At 44.6% G+C, this 10,978-nt stretch overlaps 1 pseudogene; it reads left to right on the top strand.

Moving 5' to 3' along the window:
- The first annotated feature begins 5,869 nt into the window (after nucleotides 1-5,869).
- Nucleotides 5,870-8,559, top strand: LOC142457193 (tubulin delta chain pseudogene; annotated as a pseudogene).
- Nucleotides 8,560-10,978: the final 2,419 nt, after the last annotated feature.

Here is a 10,978-nt window from a genome sequence, read left to right on the forward strand (position 1 = left end):
ATGCTGAAAATGGACTTTGGGGCCAGGGCATGGTGCCCCAACAGACTGGACTGGAGAACACTCCTAAAGGCCAACAAGCAATCCTTGAACTAACTACAAGCTTTTCTTTCTTGATGTCTTTTGTTTTGTTCTTTGTCAGTGGTTTGTTGTTGTTGTTTTGTTGTATACTGTTGCTTGGCTTTCCTCTGTCTTTCCTCTGTTTCTGTGCATGTTATTATCTCCACAGGTCTGTCTAAATAAGATAGGCAGGATGAAGTATCAGGAGGAAAAACAACAGGACCGACAGTTCCGGGGGGACTTGGGATAGGGGGACGTGGGAGTAAGGAAGTGGGGTTAACAAACCCAGGGACAAGGGAACAACAAAGGGTCCAAATTGGTGGTGAGGTGGGAGGGGGAGGCCTGGTAAGGAATGATCAAGGGTAAGGCAACGAAGAGATATAGCTATAACCCAGGTGGAGATGGAGCATGATAGTGGGGCAGGAGGAAAGTCAAGGGAAGTAGAGGAAAGAGCTTGGAGGCAAAGGGCATTTATAGAGGTCTAGACAAAGATATGTACATATGCAAATATATATATGAGGGTGGGGAAATAGATCTATGTGCCTATATTTATAGGTTTAGTATTAAAGTGGTGGAAGGACCTTGGGCCTCTACTCAAGCATCCCTCAATGCATGAATACTTTCTTCTATTAAATTGGCATTCTATGATGCTCACCCTCCCGACACAACCACTGAAGCCAAAGCAAGTGAACAAGCAAATGTGGTGAAGAAAGCTGATGGTGCCTGGCTATCAAAAGAGATAGCGTCTGGGGTCTTAAAGGCTTGAAGGTAAACAAGCGGCCATCTAGCTCAGAAGCAACAAAGCCCACATGGAAGAAGCACACCAGCCTGTGCAATCACGAGGTGTGGAAGGGATCAGGTATAAGGCATCATCAGAAAAAAAAAATCTTACCACAGTGAATGAAGGAGGAAGCGCAGAGTGGAGGCCCAAAGCCCATTTGTCAGTCACTGGATATCACCTCACAGAAGGGTCTAGGGGAGGAGATGAGGCAGTCAGGGTGCGATGTAGCACTGATGAAGAATACAGCTTTCCTCCAGTTCCTAAATGCTTCCTCACCCCCAACTACCATGATCCGAATTCTACCTTGCAAGTCTGGATAGAGCAGAGGTTGTACACTGGTGCAGATAGGAGCTGGAGGCACAGGGAATCCAGAGCGGATGATCCCTTCAAGACCAGGGGTGTGAGTGGCAATACGGGGAGGGTAGAGGGTGAGTGGGTTGGAAAGAGGGAACCGATTACAAGGATCTACATGTGACCTCCTCCCTGGGGGACGGACAACAGAAAAGGGGGTGAAGGGAGACGTCGAACAGGGCAAGATATGACAAAATAATAATTTATAAATTATCAAGGGCTCATGAGGGAGGGGGGAGCAGGGAAGGAGGGTCAAAAAGAGGACTTGATGCAAAGGGCTTAAGTGGAGAGCAAATGGTTTGAAAATGATTAGGGCAAAGAATGTACAGATGTGCTTTATACAATTGATGTATGTGTGGATTGTGATAAGAGCCTTATGAGCCCCAATAAAAAGATTTTTTTAAAAAAGATTAGACCTTTGCTTGAGTTTAGGGTTAGGGTTACTGGTAGCTTTAGGTTTAAGGGTAATGGTAGGGCTCGGTTTAGACCTAGGGTTATGATGAGTGTTAGGGACATTTAAGTTTTGAATCCACACAGGTGAACTTGTGTGGGAAACAGAACCTGGGAAAGAGTGCATGCGGACAAATTCTCAACATTCATATGTTAAGGGGTCTTCGAGGCCAGGGCTTCTGAGAAGGGAACCTTCACAATCGTAAACTGGAGATATGTTCCAATAACATTCTCCTAAAAAGTAAGTCATTCCCCTCAATGTCCTCCCATAATAATGCCAAATTTAAGGAGATGTTTGCAAACACATGGTCACTTACTAGGTGCTTGCAGGTCAACTGCTTGAAGGCTATCTGCCTGAAGGGTGTCTGTCATCAAGAGCAATCAGACCCTATTGTCTGCCCCACCCTAAGTACAGCCCACTCCCTTCTGATAAGGATCATAGATGATTCCCCTGGAGGAGAACTCAAAGACACCTAAGGTCAAGCCAGCTCAGAGACGACCAAGTTTAGGCTGCCACCTTGACTACAGTCCATCCATCTTGTTACATATGTACCGTCTATGTATCTTCCTGTCACATGTATACCTCTAGTCCCTCCCTTTCCTATTGTGTGTATACATCTAGCTCATCCCCATCCCCATTACGTGTATGTCTCCAGTACAATCCCTTCCTGCTATGGATGTGTTTACCATGGTTTGCATGCCGGAGATTATATAAACTCATGTGATCACATTACACTCTCTCTAAGAACCAGGACCTACAAATCAAGCCTGTCTCCTCTGAAATGTAGGGTTCCTATGTAATGGCAGCTCTGTAACACAAGATCCATGTTAAACCAAAATTTTATTTACCCCAGTGTGTTAGGCAGGGATCTCTAGAGAAACAAAATCAGGACACTTGTGATTAGATAGATAGATAGATAGATAGATAGATAGATAGATAGATAGATAGATCGATCTATGTAGTGAGAGGGAGTATAACAGCTAGTTAGCCCACACAGCAGTACAGAGGGCTCAGTTCAACTCACTTTCTTTGAACAGTTAATATACTGATAGCCCTACAATTCACAAGGGCTGCAGGTCCAAGGTCAAGGAAGCAAACAGCGGCATTTGCTCTCAGGCAAGACAGGTAGAGTTTGCCCACTGACAGCAGACAGTAGGGTGGGGCCGCCACAGGTAGTAGCGTGGGAACATGGTGAAGCAGGCCCCAATGGGGTCTCAAGCTCCAGGAATTTCTGAACAGCAACACCACCAGTAGAATGGCAAAGCTGGTCTCGAAGGAGCCTCAAGTTCTAGCAATGCACAGCCAGGCGACAGACACAATCCACAGGTTGGCTCAGCCCACAGGTAGTGCAGCACATGGTTGAGGCAAAGGATTAGCCCAAGCAACAGCATGCTGGTCCAATAACCAGGGAGAAAGAGAAACGGGAGGCCAGCCTTGGAAAGTATTTATCTCGGTCGCCCTCCAATCAAGCTGTGACCTGATTAAACTCCGTCCACATGTTCCTACAGAGGCCTAGTCTGCACAATAAACCTAACTATCACACTCAGTTTGTGCCCGTCATTCTATGATTTGTGTCTGACTGAAGAGCTATCCCACCAGCATGTGTATATATGTTATATACACAAAGGGACAAGGAGGCTAACATTTAGAGAGACACCCCCATGACTATCTCCCGCAGTCTCCTTTCCCACATATGTGAAAATAAAATTTAGAATCTTTCGAATCCACCTGTTTCTGTAACCTGGCAACAGTGACAGTGCAATATGGGGCCTCTCTGTTACCACCGTGCAACACAAGGAATTTAAGGATGTAGCTTAAAGGGTGTCTGAAGATAAAGGAAAAAAAGAATTTTGGAAAGTGTGAGGGAATGAAAATTCCCTGATCCTTTCAGAGAATTACATCCTGTTAACTTACAGACAACAGAATATTCTGGAGCCCAAGACAGGTAAAGAGCAATGAAGGGCTGACACAAGAGAACTTTGGGCTTAGACATACTTTGCTTTCCTTTTACATTTTCCTCACACCGCTGAGATCAGGTTTTCTCCATCACAGACTAACAGGCAGATAAATTCAAAATAATTACTCTACAGTGGCCTCAGAAGAAACCAGGGAGATTGACTTCAGTCCCTCTCTATTTATAATGGCAAGGATCACTCACATGCAACTTATTCTTCAGGCACTAGGGTACAAATCCACCTGCAGTGTCTCTGGGTTCTCCATCACCAGTAGTCACTGCTGGCCCTGCATCTGCCACTTTCGGGAAGGGACTTCAGTGGGTGGGACTCATATGCTATGATGGTAATACAAATTATAACCTGCCCTTCAAAAGCCAACTCTCCATCACTACAGACACATCAAATACTCAGTTATTCCTGAAGCTGAGCTCCATGACTGCTGAGGACATGGTCATGTGTTGCTGTGCAAGGTACATAGTGAGAGGAAGTCTGAGAGCCAGACACCAACCCACCCTGCAGAAAGGATGGCTGGGCAGCAAGGGGTGCACAGGACCACCCAGGATTTAGATACTGAAGCAGGTGCAGATGGCTTCAGAGCAGGTTTCATTTTGTGGTTTCTGATTCATATATATCTCACAGCTTCCCTAAGGTAGTTCTATTTTTTTAATTCTGTTTACTCCTGATATCTGGGAATTCAAAAGTTGTATTATAATAGGAAAAACTTTTCTGTCTTACAGCAGTCAAAGGAATGCAACCGGAAATGCTGGTGTGTTGTTGTTGTTGTTGTTGTTTTTCTCCTGCAGGGGTGCAGCCAATTTACCCTCTCCAAGTCAAAGGAAGAAAGGAAAGTTTTGATTTCAAATGTATCCCAGTGAGGAAACCACAGCAGTCCAAAATAGAATGTCTTTGTGGTATTATGCTTGAAATCAGAATACAGAGAGAATATAAGAGGGTATGCAAAAACAAAACAAAAAATTATTTTCAAACTCTGTATTTAAATTTTTTAACAAAACAAGCTTACACTTAATACATTTGTCAAATCTGCAATTCCATTCTTGGAAACATTTTTCAAACTCAACTGTTTAGATGGCTAACAGCACCTCCCTCGTTTTTCTCTTCACGTCTACGTTCATCAAGTCACTGGCTTTTCATGTTCGTCTTCATTCATGGAAACAAAAAGAAGTCACACAGAGCAAGGTCAGGTGATTAAGGTCCGTGGGGCAAGAGAGGCATGCTGGCTTTTTCCACAAACTGGTGCACTGAGATAGCTACCTGAGCAGGTGCATTGTCATGGTTGCAAAACCAGCCCCCGTCTGTCACAAATCAGGACTTTTTTTGTTGCACTGTTACACAATCTTTTCCCCCATAGAAAGCTTAATTAACAGTCTGACCTGGTGGAATGAACTCCAAATGCACCAGGAGTCTACATTTTTGTCCGTTGGGGAAGGTGACAGGCCTTCCAAACAAGGTTTGCTATCAATGGACATTTCATCTTTTTTGAAATGAGAAAACCACTTGTACACTTCACACACACACCCATAGCGCTGTCCTTGTAAGCTGTGTTCAACATCAAAACAGTTTCTGTGGCATTTTTCCTCAGCGGGGGGGGGAGGGGATTTCAGAGCTGCATGCTGTTCTCTTAAATTGGCCATCACAAAAAAATGAAGTTCAAGTGAAACTGCTTTTAGGGAAAAAATTCACTGTGACCAGTGAGAACCTTCCCAGGTGAGGCCAGTGCCTGTACTAATTCAGAAGGAGTTGCTCACAGGAGCCAGAGGGAGGGGGTTGGGAGACGAGGGGGTTAATGGGATGTGTACTGTTGGTTTTTTCTTGGGGATACCCCTCATACATACTTTTGGCTTTGGAATTTACACTTTGAGGAGTCGCATGTAGATACTTTATATTGCCTGGGGTTTCAGGTCATCCACGTGAAACAACTGTTGCCCAGGAGAAAACATACAGAGCAAGAGGGTCCTGTGAGCCGTGGGCCAGTCTTGGGAAGTCTTCATTGACTAACTACGTAGCAGGGTCTACATTGTAATCACTCATAGTCTGGTAACTAAGAGAAAACTCCCAGTATTATGGACCCTTTTACTTGGCCATCCACGTGCAACCTGCCTACTTCTGAGCAATGTAGCAAGTTACAAAAGTTTCATAGAGACCCTAAGGAAGCGCCCTTAGGCTAACTGTATTTTATAAAGGAGGATTTTTGTTACAACGGGAATAAAAGGAAAGGTGTCTGTGAGAGGTTTTGAGAAGGTGAGGGGTTACGTTATGCTCAGCAGGTACTGAGAAGAAGTTACAGAGGCTGGCATCAAGACCCCTTCACTCAATAAACCTTAAATTCCTGCCTTTTAATAATATGGAATATGGGCAAAGCTCTTTGTCTTCTGTAATTTCTTCCTGCTGGATGCTTGGTGAAGATATGTATACTTTTCTGCAAGAAAAAAAAGGAAAACAATGAAACAAAATATACATACATATTAAAATGAGGCATCCTAGGAGCAGCAGGACCCATGGATCAATTAAGTCTTTTTTAATCCAGAAATTCCAAATGTATTTGATCAGACAATGTGTCCAGGGGTACATATTTTGAGAAAGTTTATTTTACACTTCACATTTTAAAATTTCACATGGTGGAATTAGATCAATGTGTTTCATTTTAGGCTGATTCCTCCCCACCCCCCACCCCCCGCCCCTTCTCTTCTATCTCAATAGAAGGAAATGTTTTCCAACATGGACCAGGCAGGGATTCTTTTTTCAGGATTTGTCACTTTCTCCCAGCCAGCTTGTTCTTGCACCCAGTCTCAGTAACTGCTATCTGGTCAACTCTGACTCGCCGCGACCCTGTAAGACAAGACTCTTTACGGGCATAGAAGGCTTCCTCTGTCTCCCTCGCAGTGACTGGCGATTTCAAACCTTTCTTCCTTTCTTTTTAAAAATCATTTTATTAGGGGTTCATACAACTCTTATCATAATCCATCTATATATCAGTTGTGTCAAGCACATCTGTACGTTCATTACCCTCATCATTCTCAAAACATTTGCTAAGCCCCTGGCATCAGCTCATTTTCCCCTCCCTGCCCATCCCCCCTCCCCCATGAACCCTTGATAATTTATAAATTATTATTTTGTCATGTCTTACACTGTCTGATGTCTCCCTTCACCCACTTTTCTGTTGTCCGTTCCCCAGGGAGAAGGTTATGTATACATCCGATAACAAGGGATATTCGGTCACCCAATTAGAGTTTTGTTGAAAGGATGTCATGCTGGGTGCTCTACAGGCCAGGAAGGTGTTCATCAAGCTTTACTGTTTCCTGTTCGTTTATAGGAATTAACATGCAGGTACACCCCTGTCCATCGTGTTCCTGTTCTTAGATGCTGTCCAGATGATTCTGACCCCTAGTGGCCCCTTGGGACAGAGTTGCCCCCTAGGGTTTTCTTGGCTCAAATCTTTATGGAAGCTGATTGCCGCTGGGTGGGCTCCAGCCAGCCCCCTTTTGGTTGGTAGCCAAACGCTTCACTACAGAGCCCCTCTTCTGGTAGAGAATTAAATTGTCATAGCGATTAGATCAGGGCCCCTCAGACAATTGGCACCTCCAGCTCCCTCTGCCTGCCTCTGATGGCTACCGACGGCGGTGGTTCATCCTATATCAGATCCCCTGGTCCAGCAAGAGCCCTGATGGCTGGTCCCCTTCCCCTCCCCCACTTCACCTGTTCCCGAGATGACAGCTGGCCTGGGATATTCCCTAGTGCTGCGATGTCCACACCCCCAAAGCCCCCAGGGAATTCTTGTGCTGTCACCTTGGTGCTTGCTACTCAGTGTGTCCACCCGGGAGTCCGTGAGGGTGCAGACCAAGTTCAGCTCTCCACTTACACAAGTCTCCCAGGTGACCTGCCCGGTCACCTGCTGTGAGATTGTCCTACCCCAGCTGGCCGAGGCATCAGTTCTTGAGCCACACCTGGTGGCCAGGGACAGTCTGGAGGCGAGGTGAGCCGCTGCTGCCGCTGTGTGGAGAGGCGCCTGGCCAGCAAATGTTTGTGGTGGCTAAGCCAGGATCAGAGAGGGACTCCTCTTTGCGCTGGTTGGCTTTGAACTTGCTGCTCTGTAAACTGTGCCTCATCTGACTGTGTGGGTGTTCTGACCCTGCCAACGACTTCCTTGGTTGATTGGGTCCCTCAGAGGGCTGTCCCTCCTGTGAGTCCCCACCCCCACTCAGCCTGAGTGCAAGCACCCTGGGGGCTGAGGGGGGGGGGAGGGTCGGGTGCCCTTGCCCGCCTTGTCTGTGTGTCCCCGTCCATCAGTGACTGTGCCAAGGCGGTAATAAACATCTGTCAGCCGGAAAAAAAATTGGGAGACTTAATGGAGAATCTTGTTCCCCACCCTGAATTCAAGATGCTGGGTGTGCGGACCATTCCTCAGATGTCTGAGAACCCACTGGCATACAGCACATTTACTTGGGCAGGCCTCCTCAAGCATTTGAGACAGATGCTCATTTCTAATGCAAACGTGGAAGAAGGTATCAACTGGCAAGTACGGCCACCTGTATCAGGACTGCCTCCTCTTGGCAAAACACCTTTCACCAGGGAGCTTCATTTGAACACTTCTATTGCTAACTTGGTCATCCTTCGTGGCAAAGATGTGCAAAGTGCAGATCTGGGGGGATTGAAAGATCCAGCCCTCTATACTTCCTGGTTAGCACCTGTTGATGCTTTTAATGTATGGAAAACTCAACGAGCCTTCAACAAGTATGAGAAGTCTGCCACATTGGTCAGCAACAGCCAGTTCGTAGTCAAGCCACTTGATCTGATTGTCGGCAAAGCGTGGAATGTGTTTGCTTCAAAAGCCTACATCCATCAATACACAAAATTTGGAATTGAAGAAGAGGACTTCTTGGACACTTTCTCTTTGTTAGAGCAGGTCATTTCCAGTCACTGTAACCTCTGATCTTGAACAAGAGTGTTTTGGGACTAAAATAATTATTGTTAATATCATTTCTGTAAGGGTTTCAACGTCTTATTTGTTAAAGTAACAGTGGAATGCTGGTTTCGTTGTGCACACTAGACCCAAAGGAAAGGAGGGACATCTTTATATTACAAAATAATGTTTTCAATGAAAACATCTTCTACTTACTTTTCATTTTTAGGGGAAAAATTGGTTCTTTTACAAAGAATATTAGAAACCCTTGCTGAGCTGTTGAGACTCGTGTCTGGAGTAGCCAAGGAAAAAGAATATTCCACTTGCCCTCATATTCCTAAATCTTCCGTCTTTTCTGAAAAAGAAAATTCATTCAATATAAAGTAAACCTCTGCTGCAAAATGTTAAGCTAAGAAATTCCAGTTGCGTACGTAAATACAAATGTATTTATCTTTGAAGTGCACGCTTTGAGCCAGCAGAGGGAGCTGTTGTCAAAAGCTACAACGAACATTTAAAAGTAAAAAGTCATAAAAATAAGTTTTGTTTTTTTTAAAGTAAGATTTTTTTCCCACTTAAGCAACTATTTAAGAAATGAATGTCAGGATTTTTATAATAAATATACATCATGTATTTCTTAGGGCTGTCCTCTCTGGTGGAAACTGAATTGGGTATCAGGAGGGCTACGTAGATTCCTCTTTTCTTCTCCATCTCACTCAATGCCTTGTTGTGCCTTTTTAACAGCGAAAGAAGCAGGGTCCAAAGTACATAATTATACATATTAAACTAAGAAGTCCCAGAAGTGGTAGGAGCCATGGGGCTCAAGATTTCAAAATAGTTTTTAATGTTCTTTTCTTTTAAAGAAACCAAGGCAAATAAAATCCACTTTCCTCAAACCTTCTACAATGTACTGTATACCTTCAAGTTTAGCCTACTGTCCATCCTCTGGTACACCCAGACATCCTAAGACAAGCTCCTCTTTTTGTGTTTTTGTTTTTGTAATCATTTTTATTGAGGGCTCATACAACTCTTATCGGAATCCATCCATCCATTGTGTCAAGCACATTTGTACATTTGTTGCCATCATCATTCTCAAAACATTTCCTTTCTACTTGTGCCCTTGGTATCAGCTCATTTCCCCTCCCTCCCCCACCATCCCTCCTTCAGGAAACCTTGATAATTTAGAAATTACTTTTTTCATGTTTTACACTGTCCAATATCTCCCTTCAGCCACTTTTCTGTAGCCTGTCCCCCCAAAGCTACTTTCTTTAACCTTCTTACATCCTCATTGTTTGCAGGTATTGCAAACCCTGACAAATACAGTTCACCTTTCCTCAATCCTTCTCCAACTTACTGCATACTCTCAAGCTGCGCTTTGCCCTCTTTCATCTTCTGGCACAGACGTAAATTCACGTTCTTCTTCCTTCTTCAGCTTACCGAATCTTTTCCCCTAGCTGGCATTGGAACTTCACTTCTTGGCATCTATGATTTTTGCAGTTAACATAACTTTTAAACCTGCCCAATTGCGTATTGGGCAGAATAGTGGAGAACAGAGTGTAAGGGTTGGGAACAATGGGATGAATCGGCAAGACAGCAAAGTTGATGATGCTTTAAGATCTTGAACTAGTCTGTAGTTGCTACTGGTTTAATGACTGGCAGAATTGGTAAGTTGTAGGGAGAGTGAGTGGGCCTTAATAGGCCTTCCTTCAGGGGTTTTGACATTATAGGTTTCAGGCTTTTAAGTGTCAAAAGTGATAGGGGACTGAGGCACATTAGGAAATGTCAAGGTGTCATTTAACCTGATGTAAACAGGTTAGTGACGCAAAGTAACAGCATTTAAATGATATACCTCACCCGTGGGTTAACCAGAGCAGGTAGTAAAGGAGGGAATTGACAGGGAGGTACCAGGACACTAGAGCTATTTTGGGAGGAAGTGAAGGCAGGTAGCATTGTAAGAGAAGTAATAGGTTGGGAGGCTGTGAGGCTTCTGTCAATTGTATAGATATTCCTGTTTTGAATTGAGTATGGGGATGGGCAATATGGAATGGGTAGAAGCTTGTGTGAGAACTGCACATTATACCAGTGATATGAAAGTGTTCGTGTAATGAGTGACTCTGATACTACACTTGTGACTGCTGGAATAGTGGCTGGTGCTAAAGAAGTGTGTCCTACGTGTGTAAGTAATGTAGACTATGCAGAGAGGAAAGAAATGGGCTTACCAGAGATGACAGTAGTTACCCTGGGCATGAGGTGGGTGGTCTCCGTGGGCCTCAGACCCTGGACCCAGTTCTTGATTGCTGAGCCTACGAGCCCTGATGGTGAGGCATTTTTGAGGAGGTTGCTCCAGAGACATTATGGAAGAGGTGATCCTTCCCACTTTCTGGCAGAAAAGGCAATCAGCATCCTAGAGTCCCCTTTTGATTGTATTCTAGGACAGGTTCTGGCGGAAATCAGGGTCCAAGTGGCTT

Source organism: Tenrec ecaudatus, chromosome 9 (genome assembly GCF_050624435.1).
Source record: "Tenrec ecaudatus isolate mTenEca1 chromosome 9, mTenEca1.hap1, whole genome shotgun sequence".
Classification (NCBI taxonomy): Eukaryota; Metazoa; Chordata; class Mammalia; order Afrosoricida; family Tenrecidae; genus Tenrec; species Tenrec ecaudatus.